We start from the raw sequence: 18,117 nt of genomic DNA on the forward strand, positions 1-18,117 counted from the left end.
TTGGGCCAAAATAAATCTGATGAGGTTCAACAAGGACAAGTGCAGAATCCTGCACTTAGGATGGCAGATTTCTGTGCACTGCTACAGACTAGGCAGCAGTTCTGCAGAAAAGGACCTAGGGGTTACAGTGGACAAGAAGCTGGATATAAGTCAACAGTGTTCCCTTGTTGCCAAGAAGGCTAATTGCATATTGGGCTGTATAAGTAGGGGCACTGCCAGCAGATCAAGGGACATGATAATTCCCCTCTATTCGACATTGGTGAGGCCTCATCTGGAGTACTGTGTCCAGTTTTGAGCCCCACACTTCCTTGAAGGATGTGGAAAAATTGGAAAGAGTCCAGCGGAGGGCAACAAAAATGATTAGGGGACTGAAGCACATGACTTATGAGGAAAGACTGAGAGAACTGGGATTGCTTAGTCTGCAGAAGAGAAGAATGAGGAGGGATTTGATAGCTGCTTTCAGCTACATGAAAGGGGGTTCCAAAGAGGATGGATCTAGACTGTTCTCAGTGGTAGCAGATGACAGAACAAGGAGTAATGGTCTCAAGTTGTAGTGGGGGAGGTTTAGGTTGGATATTAGGAAAAACTTTTTCACTAGGAGGGTGTTGATGCACTGGAATGGATTACCTAAAAAGGTGGTGGAATCTCCTTCCTTAGAGGTTTTTAAGGTCAGGCTTGACAAAGCCCTGGCTGGATGATTTAGTTGGGGATTGGTCCTGCTTTGAGCACAGGGTTGGACTAGATGACCTCCTGAATTCTATGATTCTACTGGAATAAATTGTCTTTTTATTCATTTGTTTTTCTATGGTACATATTTCTATATTATCTGAGCACCAAACTACAGGAATTTCACTAGTCTAAGCCATTAAAAATCATGAGATTTAAAAAAATAAACATGAGTTTATTTTTATTTGTCTTCTTTTAAGCCTATAGGGGTCATGTTTTCAAGCTTTACTATGCAAACATGAGGTCTGGAAATTTACTTTTATACAAAATGAAAGCTCATACTGTCATGTAATCACACCTTAACGTTGAGGCTTTAAGACAAACACCCAATGTCACAAGTCTCAATAAAATCATGAGCATTGGTATCACTACCTTAGTACTGAAACATAACGAATTTATCTTCATCTTACCTTTTGTGGTAAGGAAGTATGACTGTTCTGTTTCACAGATGAGGAGCTGAGGCACAGAGACATTAAATGGTTTGGTCAAGGATATGCAGGAAGTCTGTGGTAGGGCCAGGAAATCAAGTACAATTCCCCTGAATCCCTGCATGACCATCCTCAGCACTGCCGACTCCAAATGTTCCAAAATCATGAGACTGGCTTAAAAATCATAAGATTAAAATAAAATAAATGCATTTTGGGTTTTTTTAGTTCTTCAACCTTCAGGGTATGAGAGGTATGTATGTCACATTTTTTTATTTTCTCCTCTGAACTATGAGGGATAAATTTCTTAAAAAAAAAAAAAAAAGGAAAGCAGAGATTTGCAAATACTCATGACTCCAGATGTTGAGCTTTAAGAAAAAACAATTATTGCAAGACTTAAATGACACATTTTAGTTGCCATTTTCTTCAAGCTTGCTTTCCATTCTTAACTGAAGCATTTTTTTGCTGCTGTTTCATGTGGTGGGGCTGAACAATGAAGTGATAATGCATAGTTGGACAGCTGGAATCAGATGCTAGCACTGATGTGAGATCCTTGCCAAGATTCCTCACAGGATTCTCTCTGTTGAAAAGCCAACTCATTTCCACTTGCAGCCAGCTCTATTCATATATTGCTCTCAAAGTTAGTGACAATAAATATTATAAAATCACACAAATCCAGATGGCATGGGTTATAGTTGCCAGCCGTTCAACTACTTGTGAGTTCTCTCTCTTGTTCTGCAGCTTTGTTCACACAAAAAAAGCTCTAGTCCTGTTGCAATTATTTTTAAGCCACCTTTTACCCATAGATATTTTCAAGTCTTGGTCTACAATAAGTGTAGGAGCATAGCAAATTGTTGGTAGTAAATCAAAAATTTGGCCACTGTACATGTTTTCAAATGGTGACCTTAAACTCTCCTAAAATAAGAGCATCCCAATATTTACATTTGAAGAGAGACTGTTTCAGGAATTCTACCTATATATGCTAAATTGTTTAGATTAAAAAATTCCTGCTTAGCACTGTACAAGGGTTTGCTAGGACTTATCCCCCTCCAGGGTGGCAGGGAGCCACACCGGCTCACTACACACAAGTGGTCCAGGCGAATTAGTCCGGCTGTGGGGTCTTCCTCAGTAGCCCTTGCTGTAGCCGGCAGAAATATGGTTAGCCTGGCCCTGGCTCAGGGCGGGGCAACACCACTAAGTCAGGAGCTCAGGCCCTCAGGCAGTAACAATAGTATTAAGCCCAGGCCCTAGGTCAGGGCGGGTTAACAAACTCTGATTCAGGGGCTCAGGGACTCAGGCAGGGCTGCGCAGTAACCATAGGCTCCAGCCTCCTCAGGCCAGGGAGAGCGGGAGGCTGCCACCCAGGAGCTGGGTGGCAGGTGGGACGCAGGCCCTCTCACTCCACTGCGTCCCAGCCTGGGGCCCTAGTAGCGGCTGAAGATCTGCTGCTTAGTCAGTGGGGATCCTGGCTGCAACACACCGACATAGGCTCTGGTAGTGCTGCAGCCAGGCTGGGGTCAGCTGCCCTGAGCTACTTCCACACTCCCCCTCAGGCCCTATCTGAGTCCTGGTGTTGGGCTCTGGGGGATCCAGGAGCATGGGTTCTTCGGGTCAGGGGTTGATCAGCAGCCCGGCAACTCCTCTGGATAATGGATGCAGGGTAGGTCCAGCAACTCCTCTGGATAGCGGGCGCAGGGTAGGTCTGACAACTCCTCCAGATAGTGGGAGCAGAGCAGGCCTGGCCAGTCTGGGTGGCCACCTTGGGGCGCAGGGGTTTCCCAGTCACGGGCTCTGCTAAGGACATTTGCTCTCTCCGGCAGCTGGCATCCTACTGACCTCTGCAGACCGGCCTTTATAGTTCCGGGTTGCCGACTGACCCTCTGAGGGTCGGGCTCAGAGCTCCCTAGCTCCGCCCGCTCCGACATCCCCATAGGCTCTTCCCCCTCCGGGGCCGTGGGGAGCCACACCGCCACACTACAGATGGGCATTACATTAGCCTATTTTCAGTCATCCAGGACCTTGCCCGATCGCTATGGGTTTTCAAAGATAATAGCCAGTAGCTCTGCAATCACATCCGTTAATTCCTTTAGCACCCTTGGATGCAGCACCTCCAGCCCCATGGACTTGTGCTCGTCCAGCTTTTCTAAATAGTCCTGAACCATTTCTTTCTCCACAGAGGGCTGGTCACCTCCTCCCCATGCTGTGCTGCCCAGTGCAGTAGTCTGGGAGCTGACCTTGTTCATGAAGATAGAGGCAAAAAAAACCATTGAGTACATTAGCTTTTTTCACACCCTCTGTCACTAGGTTGCCTCCCTCATTCAGTAAGGGGCCCACACTTTCCTTGACTTTCTTCTTGTTGCTAACATACCTGAAGAAACCCTTCTTGTTACTCTTAACATCTCTTACTAGCTGCAACTCCAAGTGTGATTTGGCCTTCCTGATTTCACTCCTGCATGCCTGAGCAATATTTTTATACTCCTCCCTGGTCATTTGTCCAATCTTCCACTTCTTGTAAGCTTCTTTTTTGTATTTAAGATCAGCAAAGATTTCACTGTTAAGCCAAGCTGGTCACTTGCCATATTTACTATTCTTTCTACACATCGGGATGGTTTCTTCCTGCAACTTCTGTAAGGATTCTTTAAAATACAGCTAGCTCTCCTGGACTCCTTTCCCCTCATGTTATTCTCCCAGGGGATCCTGCCCGTCAGTTCCCTGAGGGAGTCAAAGGCTGCTTTTCTGATGTCCAGGGTCTGTATTTTGCTGCTCTCCTTTCTTCCTTGTGTCAGGATCCTGAACTTGACCATCTCATGGTCACTGCCTCCCAGGTTCCCATCCACTTTTGCTTGCCCTACTAATTCTTTCCTGTTTGTGAGCAGCAGGTCAAGAAGATCTCTGCCCCTAGTTGGGTCCTCCAGCACTTGCACCAGGAAATTGTCCCCTACACTTTCCAAAATCTTCCTGGATTGTCTGTGCACCACTGTATTGCTCTCCCAGCAGATACCACAGTGATTGACGTCCCCCATGAGAACCAGGCCTGTGATCTAGTAACTTCTGTTAATTGCTGTAAGAAAGCCTCATCCATCTCATCCCCATGCTCTGGTGGTCTATAGCAGACTCCCACCATGACATCACCCTTGCTGCTCACACTTCTAAACTTAATCCAGAGACTCTCAGGTTTTTCTACAGTTTCATACTGGAGCTCTGAGTAGTCATACTGCTCTCTCACATACAATGCAACTCCTTACCTTTTCTGCCCTGCTTGTCCTTCCTGAACAGTCTATATCCATCTGCACAGTACTCCCGTCATGTGATTTATCCCACTAGGTCTTGGTTATTCCAATCACATCATAATTCCTTGACTGTGCCAAGACTTCCAGTTATCCCTGCTTATTTGCTTATGGTTGTCTCCTGTTATTTGTTTATATTCATCCTTCGTAATTTGATTGAGTTTCCACTTTTTGTAGGACTCTTTTTTGATTTTTTGATCATTGAAGATCTCCTGATTAAGCCAGAGTGGTCTCTTGCCATACTTCCTGTCTTTCCTACACAGCGAGATAGTTTCCTCTTGAGCCCTTAATAATGTCTCTTTAAAAAACTGTCAACTGTCTTCAGTTGTTTTTTCCCTTAGACTTGCTTCCCATGGGATCTTACCTACCTACTCCCTGAGTTTGCTAAAGTCTGCCTTCTTGAAATCCATTGTCTTTATTTTGCTGTTCTCCCGCCTATTCCTTAGAATCATGAACTCTATCATTTCATGATCACTTTCACCCAAGCTGCCTTCCACTTTCAAATTCTCAACCAGTTCCTTCCTATTTGTTAAAATCAAATCTAGAACAGCCTCCCCCCTAGTAGCTTTCTCCACCTTCTGAAATAAAAAATTGTCTTGAAAACATTACAAGAATTTATTGGATAATCTGTGCCCTGCTGTGTTATTTTCCCAACAGATGTCTGGATAGCTGAAGTCCCCCCATCACCACCAAGTCCTGTGCTTTGGATGATTTTGTTAGCTGTTTAAAAAAAACTTCACCCACCTCTTCTTCCTGGTTAGGTGGTCTGTACTAGACCCCTACCATGACTCAACCTTGTTTTTTTACCCCTTTTATCCTTACCCAGAGACTTTCAACAAGTCTGTCTCCTATTTCCATCTCAACCTCACTTCAAGTGTATACATGTTTAATATATAAGGCAACATCTCTTCCCTTTTTTCCCTGCCTGTCCTTCCTGAGCAAGCTGTACCCTTCTATACCAATATTCCAGTCATGCGTATTATCCCACCAGGTCTCTGTGATGCCAACTATGTCATAGTTGTGTTTATTTACTAGCATTTCAAGTTCTTCCTGCTTATTCCCTATACTTCTTACATTAGTATACAGACATCTAAGATACTGATTTGATTCCCCTCTCCCAGTTCTGTCTTATGTCTCCTTTATCTCTCCTATAACAGCCTATGATCCCCACAAACTCTAAACTTTCTCCCAGGTCTCCATGTTCTTGACTTACCTGCAAGCTTTGGTCACCTACTCCCTTTGAACCTATGTACATATCTAGCTTCAAAAACTGAATTACTATTGCAACTACTTCTGATAATTTCCATCAAATCATAAGACTCCTGATTGTGATTTGTTTTTAGCTTTGACAATTTGCTCCAAGCTGTATAATACTCATCCAACCTAGTTAGTTATGTTTGTAAGTAGTCTTTACAAAGCCCAGTGGAGATCAGGACGCCATCCACTGCACTAGGCAGTCTGGAAATATAGAATAAGAGAGAGTCCCTGACCCAAAGAGTACACAGTTTAAACACACAAAGGAGACAAAGGTTTGGACTGGGGGAAGGGCTATAGCATACCCACAGTGAACAAAGTGATGGCCTACAAAAAATCATAGTAGTACCATAAGTTTTGGTTTAGATTTGGTTTTCTTTATTTTTAAATTTTGAGTGGTGTTTCCTTGGGAAGTGATTTACGTGAAAAGAGACAAGGAAGATGGAGAGAATATCAAAGAGAAGGAGCAAGGAAAAAAGGGAAGGTGAGCAGAGGGGAAAGAATATCCTGAGTAAAAGCTGTTAAAAACAACAAAATAATCAGATGCTGAACACATCATCTAAGGTGGCAGGTCCCTGCTTCACTAGTGTTCTTCTTTGGTATTGGGGAAAACTTTAACAGTAGTTAAGCTCTGAAATAGGCTTCCAATGGAGGTTGTGGAATACCTGTCATTGGAGGTTTTTAAGAAAGGGTTGGACAAACACCTGTCAGGGATGGTCTAGGTTTACTTGGTCCTGCATTTGCGCAGGGGGCTAGACCTGATGATTTCTCAGGGTCCCTTCCAGCCCTACATTGCTATGATTTTGTAATTTTGCTCTGTCTGAATCTCTGGCTTGCTCCTCCCAAGCCAGAGTTTAATTTGTGCCCAAGATCACATGGCTGGGAGGACTTGTGGGGCTGCATAGTCCCTGGTGCTTTCAGAGTGGAGGGTGATCTCCTTTACAAAGTTCTGCATCTGGGAGTGCTAGGGAGAGGGGGGGTACTGGGTCTCAGCTCCTCATTTCCCCCAGTTTCATATCGTTTATAAACAGACTGTTTAGTTGCAGAGATTAATCTGCTTAAAATTTTATACTGTGTTCAACATTGTTGTATCTGAGCACCTTCTAATGCTAAAAATAAAGGGTCAGATCCTGAGGTGGTATAAATCAGCATAGCACCACTGACCTTACTGGAATGATACTGATTTACACAAATTGGGGTTTGGCCCAAAGAAGGCTAATACCAGTTAAAGACTGAGATTTGTGGTCATCCTTAGGTCCAGCAATAGTGAATTCTACACTGCTGGACCAGGTCCTGAGAAAATCGAGCCTAAAGTAGGCACTGGCCTCTTAATCAAAATTCTGCTCACATTATAGGAAGGTATCATCTGAATGAATGCCTCAGGATTTCAAATACAACATGAGTCACAGCTGAACGTCTTATTATTTCTACTTAACTTCATTGACAGAAACTTGCAGTGGGAATTTTGCCTGAATAAAGAGTGAAGGAGCGCATCCAAGAGCAGCACTGCCAACTCTTATGAATAACATGATTTTGGCCCTGACTGCGGATGATTTTGTGATGATGTGATAAACTGCAGTGTCCACATGGCTTTTAGACAGCAAACTATAGCTCTTCCACTGCCAGTATTTCTACTGTAGCTACTTTGGGGAAGGCAATAGGCAAGATGCTAATGTCATGGATCGTATTTCTTTCCCTTTCCCTTACCTCAGCTTACTTTTCTGCTGTATTACAGACAAGAATCTGATCTTTCCAGAATCTGGTCTTTCCAGGCCTTTTTATATATACAATTTTACAGTTAAATCTGCTGTAGTTGGAGTGTGATGCAAAATCTCTAAAGGAAAACATTAACTAAATCTATCTATCTTTCTATATCCGAGAATTTTAAATCCTTGAAATAATTGTGACTATTGTCAGTAACAACTTTCAGGGTGTTTCTCCCATGTTTTAGTACTTGCTACCCACCGACTCACCCACAGTCCCCCAAGGCTCCTCTCTGGGAGGATTTATACCTTTCAGTTTCAGTGGAATGGTGTCCAAGTACTCTGTAGGGCATGCCAGCCTCCTTCAAACTCCCCTGCAGTCTTTGCAATTTTCACAGGGTGCAGCAATTCTAGTTCTCTTCTTCTTCTCCAGCAGGGCATGGGAGCCTACAGTTGAAATCCATCAAACTGGTGAAATCCCTAGAGCACAATCCTTACATCAGATTTTTCTGGAACTTGTGCTGCTCCACAGCTGGGTCCTCCAGACCGGTCCCCACGGTTCCTGTTTATAAACTCCTCCTCCTCCCTCCCCCTCTCCAATTCTACTCTCAGAGAGTGACTCCGGATGTCCTACCATGCTGCTTGCCCACAATGGAGAAAACCCAAGTAGCTTCAAACAGATAATGAGCGTTTATACTGCCTGTCACACTCAAATTCTGGATGATTCTGAGTCACACCTCCCTCACTCTTTGCCCCCCCCAAAGTCTGTAGGCAAAGAGTCCCCCAAAACAAGAAACCATATATCTTTCCCACTGTTTCTTCCCTTATGTAAGTATAGAGAAAATAGCTCAGAAACTTCTGTTCTCCCTGTCTCATAACACCAGAGCTAGGGGGATTCAATTAAATTGAAATGTGGCAAATTTGAAACTAACAAATTAAATGCTTTTTCACATAGCATGCAAAGAGACTGTGGAACCCAGTGCCGCAGGAAGTTGTTGAGGCCAAGAATTTAACAAGATGCAAAAAGGGATTGGACATTTATATGGATAACAAGAATATCCTTCATTATAATAATAAATGCTAAAAATCACTTTGGAAGAGATATTAAGTCTCATGCTTGAGGGTTTAAGCCAATCTCTAATTATTGCTTACTGCAGTGTTCTTGTTCCTACCTCTGAAGCACCTGGTGCTGGGCACTGCTTGAGACAGGATAATGGATGAGATGGACATCAAGTATGTGTTCCTAGAGAGTAGGGAGTGACACAATAGAGGAGTAGTTCAGCACATTGGTGACAGGATGCAAGAAAACACCAGAGATATTTGTGGGACAAGTGAACAAACACTAAACATGTTTTCTGATGTTTTATTCCTTCAAGGGCCTTTTCAAACCCTTTCCCCAAAAATTTGTCAAGCTACAAAGAAACATATTGAAAACAATGAAAAATTATATTGTCCAATTTAAAGCATATCTTATCACATTAAGGAGATTGATTGGATATTGTTTTTGGCAAGGGCTCCTAAAGGACACATTAATAAAATGTAAACCTTGCATTTGTTTTGGTGCTCTTACTATCCACGTTGAAAGTGTATTTTAATTGGGCATCACAGTAACTCATATGTCTTATGGTACTGGTTAGTGATAAACAGATCCACAGCATGTAGTCTAATTTCAGACAAACAACTCCCTGCCCTGGAGGTAATTACCAGGAACCTCTTCAGCACAGGTCCTTAAAACTGAATGTGTATTTTACTATATACAGTTAACTTCATTCAAAGACAATATGAAGTGGTTCTTACAGTATGCCAGCCAAATTCTGCCTCAGTTTACCTCCCATGGAACTCCATCCATGCCATGGAATTGTACAGCAAGTAAGTCAGTACAGAGCCTGGCCCTGTATCTATACGTAATCATTCAGATCTGCTGCATTAGGAAACTAATTTAAAATTAAGCGCTGGTGTTCCTAGACATGCCCCAGTGCAGCTTTAAACACATTTTTAGCTTGAATCAGCAGAATTTCTATAATTATTGTATGTTTGCAAGAGACTTCAAGATTGAGGTAGGGAGAAATGTTTTATCAGCAGAGTTTTATCCAAAGTGGGCAAAATTATTTTAAAAGCACCACGGGGAAATCTGCCTGCTTGTCTGTCGCATTTTATCTTTACTAACATAAGCAAGGGCTGATAATTGACCTTAGTACTTTAGAAGAAAAGTTTCAGGTACATGCAGACAAAGCCTAACTCAGACAAGTAGTCCCACAGAAAACAACGGGATTCCATATATTAATCAGATGAGCAAGATTTGGATGTACTTATGGCCTACGGGGCCAATCTCCTATTACACTGGTTTTGTCGGTGTGACTATTGCTTTCTACCTGATGTAAGAGAGTGGTGGTGTACTAATTTAGATGGAATATATGGAGGACAAAAAGTTAAAGGTGTTAACATAAGCCTGTAACTGTCCAACATTGAACAATGTTAAACATGGTTTGGGGTATGGCATACAGAGACCTCAGCCTTCTTCGTACCAGGGCAAACAATTAAAAATCTTTTTTGCCTTCTATTAAAGACACAGAAAAGAATGAAAAGCAGTTAAAGCATTTTAAATAAGGTATTAAGTAATGCTTTCATTTTAACAATACTCCCTGCTCCCTTTTCCTTCTGCTGAAGAGAATTTTTAGAAATAAATTCACCTTTATTGACAATCTTGTAGATGCTAATAACTCTCCTTTCTGGGGAAAAGAGAAGACTTCAGTTGAGACCAACTCGACTTCTTCTTGTTGAATGCTGTCCCATTTCCCAGAAGGCAAAAGAAGACAAACACACACAACGGGAAAGAGAAGAACAGCAAAGAGAGAAAATATAGCTTCTTTCTCTGGTATTAAATCTCACTGGCATCCTCCCTGCTGGAAAAACAGAGGCACAATACGTGGCTTTATTAGCCACTCTGAGGCCTGGCAAATGTGTACTAGCATCAGGATGTTTGGGGCATTGCTTTTAACTACTTTTTGGCCACAGACTTACAGCAGTGTTGCAAAATATGCAGTCTTGGATGGCTGAGCCAGATTCTTACTAAACACAGTAAAAGAGGGAGAGGAAAGAAAATAAATAACGTAGCAAAGAAAAAGGATGCATAGGGGAGTGACAAAGTCTCACAACGTAGGTGGTCTTCAGGATTTAGCTGAAAGCTGTGGAGGCAGCAATGTCATCTGGCTCCCTTTCTCTGGCCTGGTTTGGTCAGGTCAGGAAAGCTCTGGATCAGGCCGAAATTAGTATAAATATTGGTATATTGTGCTAAAATTAGCAATAAAGATTATCTTCTAGAATCTTAATGTTTTTAACTGAATATATTTTCATTAGGAATCTTGGTATACCACACAATTCTTTCTCATTGGGGAGAGATAGCTCAGTGGTTTGAGCATTGGCCTGCTAAACCTAGGGTTGTGAGCTCAATCCTTGAGGGGCCACTTAGGGATCTAGGACAAAATCAATAGCTGGTCCTGCTACTGAAGGCAAGGGGCTGGACTCAATGACCTTTCAAGGGCCCTTCCAGCTCTATGAGATAGGTATATCTCTATATATATTCACATTTAAGATAAAAGGAAATTCAAGAGCCATTTGGAAACTTAGGCTGCTTATTCACTGATGGTAAAATTTTCAAAACTGCCTATTTGAGCTAGAAGCCTAAGTCCCAATGACTTACATCAATAAAGATTTACAGCGATGTTTCTCAACTGGCAGATCATAACCGTGAGGTGTGAGGATGGGTCATAAAGGCAACTGAGGGCCACGAGATGTTGAAAATTTTATAACAATCTAATGTTAAGAAAATGTAATTTCCTGCACACCCTTATCCTTCAAGGTGAAGTGTTCACTCTCAACCTCTGAAATCACATACACAAATTATATAGGCTTATTATAATTGATATACTTTTATTCTTACTTTTTTAGTAAATGTAAAGGGATAAATTTTATTTCAAATAAGGGGTTGCCAACATGAAAAATTGAGGGGCTGTCTGCACCAGTAGCATGTAAATTCTAGTGCCCTAGTGAGTTGCACATTAACTGGCCCATAAGGACCCTCCTGGCATGCACGAAAAGTTTTCTAGTGCCCAGTTTGAAGTGGGACATTAACACACACTAGAAAACTTTTAGTGCATGCCAGCAGGATCCACACAGGCCAATTAGTCCACAAGATGTTAGTGTACACTTGAATTTACATCCCTTTGCTGTGGACTAATGCATCACACAGAGGCGGCCAGAAACCCCCTCCTCCCACAGGTTTATGGGATTGAGAATTAAATTCTGAATGACCCGCTTAAGTGTGGGATGCTCTGGTAAAATTTTCAAGAACTAAGTGACTCAGACTTAGGCTCCTAAGTGCAGTAGGCACTTTTGAATACTTTACTCTGGATCTTTATTCAGAGGCCACTGGTTTAGGCCTTCAAATGAAATGAGAAGTGAAAATGTGAAGTTCCTTTTTTCTATTTTTATTCAGAAATTTGAACAGGTGTCACATTTGTTTATAACCATGTATAGTGTTCATTTAACTTAATAACTCTAATCTCTATATAGCTGTGAAATATGTTAAACTACAAAGGAAAGAAATAGCTTTTTTCACACATTCAATAAGTCTTGAAACCACTGTGGATATAGAATATAAATAAATACATATGCTTGTAAAAGTGTAAAATGAACATTATTGACCTTATGTACATTTAAAAAAACCAACATTGCAGAAGTTTCTAACAATACAAACACTGGACAAAAAGAATTATAATACAAATAAAATGTGATATAGGGACATGTAATGCAGATTTTCATAGGGAAGAACCAAGGGAAAGAGTACTGTTTTAAATTCATTTCAATATATGTTGACCAGGATCAATCCTAAGCAAAGGTATGAGCTTCCAAATAATTGCACTAGTGCAGACACCTGTGCCCAAACAGATTATGGAGGGCACAATTTGATCTGCAGGAACTTTATCACTGGTTATGATGCACAAGAAATAACCCAGCTTGACTCTTAGATCCCATGCGGAGTCTGAACAGCTGGTGGGAAAATATCCATTTACTTGCAAATGGAGCATGTTTGATATAGAATCCTTTGAGACAAAAACAGGGTACCACATTATGGTCCTGGTCCCACAAATTCCCTCCCCTACTCCACCCCCCCAGAGTCACACTCAGGAAGAGGATCAATGGATAAAGGTTGAGAGCAGCTTTTAGACAGGGAATAAACTATGCACCACAGTCACAATGAACTGCTAACATCCATAGAGTACACCTCTGAAGCACTATGTTTTATAAAGCTATATACTGAAGTATATCAGAAGCTGATGCTTCCACAAATCTTTATAATTACACAACATTTTGATAAAATCCTTCTTATTTCTTCAATGGATCAGGTTTAAATTGCAAAAACTCATTGTGGTGATTTAACTTTCAAACAACAGTGCAAGGGTAGGTGACTTCTGGGAGTGGCAGCATTTCCTAAGACTTTGTTTTTGCAGTTTATTATCCAACTCCATGAAACAGGGCCAGTGGATGATTATAGAAAAAGTGAAATGTAATTTGTTAAAAGAATTTCCCCTCATTTTGTTAGTTTAAAAGAACTACTTTTGAAACTAAGTGCAACTGTCACTAACATTTTGGTACTTGATAATAATGACCTATATAATTCAAATTAAAGTGATGTTGCTGTCTCTGTAAAATGACACTAGCAGGTACCTGCTAGAAAAAAATCTCAAAGCAACACAGAGATCCCTGTATAACTACGTGAAACAAGTTTCGATTCTAAATGAATCTTCTCTACTCAGCTCTGTGTATAATAAAGGCATTTACTGAGTCTCTAGGGGCAAGGTGCAGGCATGGTGATCTTACAGCACTTCTTTGTCAGGTGCTGCATACAACTACTAAAGTGAGAGCCATGTATCTATCTTCCATTTCAGTTACAACAGAACGGTAAGGAGAGGGAAAAGAGGAAGATGAATGGACAGAGAAACTTCTACTTTCCTCCCTTATATGAGGCAAAAGTGTACAGCTTTGAATAATTAGCAAACAGCTCATACTGGTGAAAAGGGAGGAAGATAACAAAGACAATTGCTTTAATTTATTCTGTACTGATCTCACAGGTAGAACTCCTATTAAAGTCAGGGGGAGATCTGTGCACACCGTAGCTAGAAAATCAAGCAATATGTTAAAATGCACCTTGACATTAGCTAACACTATTTCTTAGATTGAATACTAACAGTTATGAAATGGCAATGAGTACCCAAAAAAGTAGTGAAGTTAACACTTCTGAGCGTTGTGCATATATTTACATCCAGCATTCTGCCACTGAGGACAAATTTTAAAAGAAAGAGCCAGTATTAATGAAGATGTGATAGAAAATCATTAGTTTATGCTCTTGCTTTTTGGCAGTGGCTCAGGGAAACTTTTCACAGCTGCTCTGATGTCACTGATGGACAAGATTCAGACTGGAACAAAAAAGTGTGGTGGTATTTTACTGAACTATGCCCACAATCCAGAGCAGCTGAAATATCTAGAATACCTGGCTTCAGAGTTTAACATCCCACTGCTAGTAAGAGGTAAAAAAGCTTCAGCTTGGAAAAAAGATGACTAAGGAGGGATATGATAGAGGTCTATAAAATCATGACTGGTGTGGAGAAAGTGTTATTTACTCTTTCTCCTAACACAAGAACTAGGGGTCACCAAATGAAATTAATAGGCAGCAGGTTTAAAACAAACAAAAGGAAGTATTTCTTCACACAATGCACAGTCAACCTGTGGAACTCTTTGCCAGAGGATGTTGTGAAGGCCAAGACTATAACAGGGTTCAAAAAAGAACTAGATAAATCCATGGAGGATAGGTCCATCAATGGCTATTAGCCAGGATGGGCAGGGATGGTGTCCATAGCCTCTGTTTACCAGAAGGTGGGAATGGGCAACAGGGAATGAATCACTTGATGTTTACTTGTTCTGGTCATTCCCTCTGGGGCGCTTGGCATTGGCCACTGTCAGAAGGCAGGATACTGGGCTAGATGGACATTTCGTCTGACCCAGGATGGCCATTCTTATATAATTCCATTTCTCTGCGTTGAGAGTGAATCTACAGTCAACAGCTATATACTGCTTCAGTTCTCATTCAGAAAGTTATTTTTATCACTTAATTCTTTACAAAGAACTGATGGGGCCACCACACTGCCTATAGAATGTATTACTGAGCACTAGCTCAATCCTACCCCGGGATGATATGCCAACAAGGAAGTAAATTAAAAAAACCATGTTAATTTCAAGCATCGTTAGAGATATGGGCTGTGTGTGAAGTATTCTTTCCCCATCAATTTTTCCATCTGGCAAATACTCTCTTCACTGTTTGGAAATAAACATCTGAGAAGAAAGAACTTTGAACTATTTTAAAGTACTCAACAAATTGACCAAAATTATGCTCTGATAAATCCATGTAAATCCATCTATGTAAATTCATGACATCACTGTACAAAATATCAATGCAATATAAATTGAGGAACTGAGCAGAAGTTGGCCAATTCTCTCTAAACTGAATTCTAGCTCAAACTGAAGCTGAATAGAAGATACAATATTCTCCTATTAAGAGTTTTGGAAACATCACTGGTTACTACTATAGGATCAATATCTAGAGGGTGTTATAGTCAATGACATTTGCTGGTGCCCAATACCTCACAGCATTAGCTCTTTAAGTAGTCAATATTGTACACAGGTTTGAAAATGTAATGCCTTCAATAATATACTGCAGCTGGAAGCAGCCTGGGTAGACAGATCCGTTCTAGTGCCACTCCCACTATGACACTAAAAATAACAGTATGGATGTTGCAGAATGGGTGTCAGCTCAGAGTAGCCACCCGAGGTTGGAGCCAGGGGATTGGGCGGGTTTGGACTTGGGTGGCTAACCTAAGCTGCTGGCAATGCTACAGTGTCCATGCTGCTATTTTTAGTGAACTAGCTCCAGTAGAGCTAGTGCAAGTCTCTCTACCTGGGCAGGAAGGCTCGCTTCTAGCAGCAGTGTAGACATACCTTACATATACCCCCAATCCTGCAACTGGATCTGTGGCAGCAGACCCACAGGCCCCGTGCAGAACCTCAGTGACTTCAATGGGGTTCTGTACACAAGGGATTGCCTTGCGATGTTATTAAACTGCAATTCTTAAAATGCTTCCAAAAAAGGAGTGTTTTCAGAGTACATTTCTTTAATAAAAATATTAAGACTTTTAGAAAAAGAAACACTCTGGGCTTAAACCTGTTCTCCTACCAATGGTTTTTTTGCCACTGACAACAAAAGGAGCAGAACTGCATCATTGAAAAGTGCTTATATAGACACACATTAAATACAGGAAATTATACATACTGAAGCACTTGAATAAATAGTCAGATCTACATAACATTCCAACACATTGCCAAAATAATGCTGCTAAAGTGAAGATGCTTTATTATTATTATTATAGGTTTCGGCTGCAGTTATTAAAAATATATTTACCTGAAAGGAAGGAACTCCAAGTATATAATTTTACAAACAATTAAAAATACTGCAATAAGCAACAAAAACTATTGCTTTTTTTGTTTATACATTTTTGGCATAAAACATTGCCATACCATTACAGAATTATAAAATATATTTTTATAGTACCTTACAAATCCAGAAACTGGTTACCACTTCTACCACATACATATGGTATTGGTACTAACAAACATGCACAGCATTCTGTAATTTAATACTGCAAAGGAATACACAGTACAGAGCAGGCCCATACATTAAAAATAACATGTTGCCGTTTCATGTTACAAGTAAAAAAAATTATTAATTTATTTTTTTTTTTTTTTACAATTACTGCACTTTTTCCTGAAATAAATTTTAATAACCACACACACAATAAGTCCAAATTTTACCAGTGCATAAGTACATCCAACCATCTGTCACTGAACTTAAACTTCAGAAAGAGCAAAGAACTAGGAAGTTAGTTAAGTCACAGGAAAGGAATAATTAATGACTAGTAAACATGCCCTGAGCAGGTCCCTCCAAAAAAAAGTGCTAAAACCTTATTTACTATGAAGACAGTAAATTTCACATCATTAACTACAGTAGTAAACACATTCAGTATAGTCTAGTTAATGGGTACGCTTCCAAATTTATAAGCATGTTAGAATAAAAAGTGCTGAGTTCCCTAGGAAATAAAACTATTTGCCCACTCTTCTATTCAGCCATTTACAGCAAACACCTTTATGCTTTCTAAAACAAATATGGAAGCGATTATAAATGTTAAACCACAGGGGTCTCAATTTAATTGATTTCCATATGATTTTGAATTACATTTTTCAGACTGCATCAGATTAGAATTTATTTTCATCAGACGTATCAGGGATAAAGCAGTTTTTTTAAAAAGAGTATATTTGTATCTTTCCCATGTTCTTTGATACTCAGGATTTGAGCTGTACAAGTAACACGTGAGAAAAAATAGTTTGTAGGATAATGTGGTGCCCAAGAGAGACTGATCACAGAGAGGGAGGACTAAATTACACTGCAATGTTGCATATAGTTAGATGTTGGTAGCTAAGCCAGCCTCATTTTCCAGCAAATCCATCACAAAAGTAGTGATACATTATCATAAACTAATGGGCAGATAGGGCACTGGTTTTAATGGTTCAACAGGGGGAGAAAAGGGGTTTTGAGTATCTTATTAGGTTCACAAAGAGGCACAGTGAACTTGCCAATCTGCATCCTGCACAAAATCCTCTCCAGTGCACAGTGTCCTGACCCAACTGCTCTTCTCCAATTGTACCATGATATATAAGAAGAGGATGTTAGTATGGGGCAGAGTGAGGTGGCTATTAATGGGCCTTGTTAGACCATTCTTGACCCTCAACATCCAGCATTCAGCAGGCAGACTGGGTAAACTAGTTACTTCTGTGCAGCTGCATTAGCAACGGGAGATATGTACTAGGACAGCAACCACTATTACCTAAATTGGGGACGACGCTTGTCACATGCTAAGGCTTGTATCTTTGCCTTCTGCATTGTTACAACTCTACACCCACTTCCTATCCCTAATTTTTGACCTAAGAGAGATCTGACGTTGGTTTAAACAGTGCCATAGTATCACCACTACTATTCTCTCCAAACATAAATCTTACCTCACTGGGTTTTGTGCTAGGATTAGGCTTTGCCTTTGAGTAATTACTTTTACACCATTAGACAAATAAAATTATTAATTTTGTTCTGAAGATGGAATTTTATTTTTAATACTTCACTCATTAAACATTGTATTTTGAAACATTTCTGTAATTATTTACTCACCAGAGGCAAGTCATCCTTTCTTGGCTGTCAAGTAAAATATCCCTACTGTCATCATCATGATAAGGACAAACGAATACATTTTCCTGGACGGGTAAGTTTTCATTACAATTTATCAAGGTTGCTGTACACTAGAATTAAGGTGACAAACATTCATTTTACCCAGGATATTCTTTTAATGTATTTGTTAGAGTACAGGGGCAGGTTCTGAGTTAGTAAATGATATCATAGATCAAAGTGTATAATCCACAAATTGCTTTCCATTTATTTAATGGGGAAAGCTACTGGTAGATTGCTGCTTTCCTAATATAAACCAGATAAACTTAGCAGTTGTCAATGAAATTCAAAATTATATTTTTCATACTTCTGACAAATGTGCACAAGAAAGTTGTGTTTTT

This window comes from Gopherus evgoodei, chromosome 3 (genome assembly GCF_007399415.2).
Source record: "Gopherus evgoodei ecotype Sinaloan lineage chromosome 3, rGopEvg1_v1.p, whole genome shotgun sequence".
NCBI classification, from domain to species: Eukaryota; Metazoa; Chordata; order Testudines; family Testudinidae; genus Gopherus; species Gopherus evgoodei.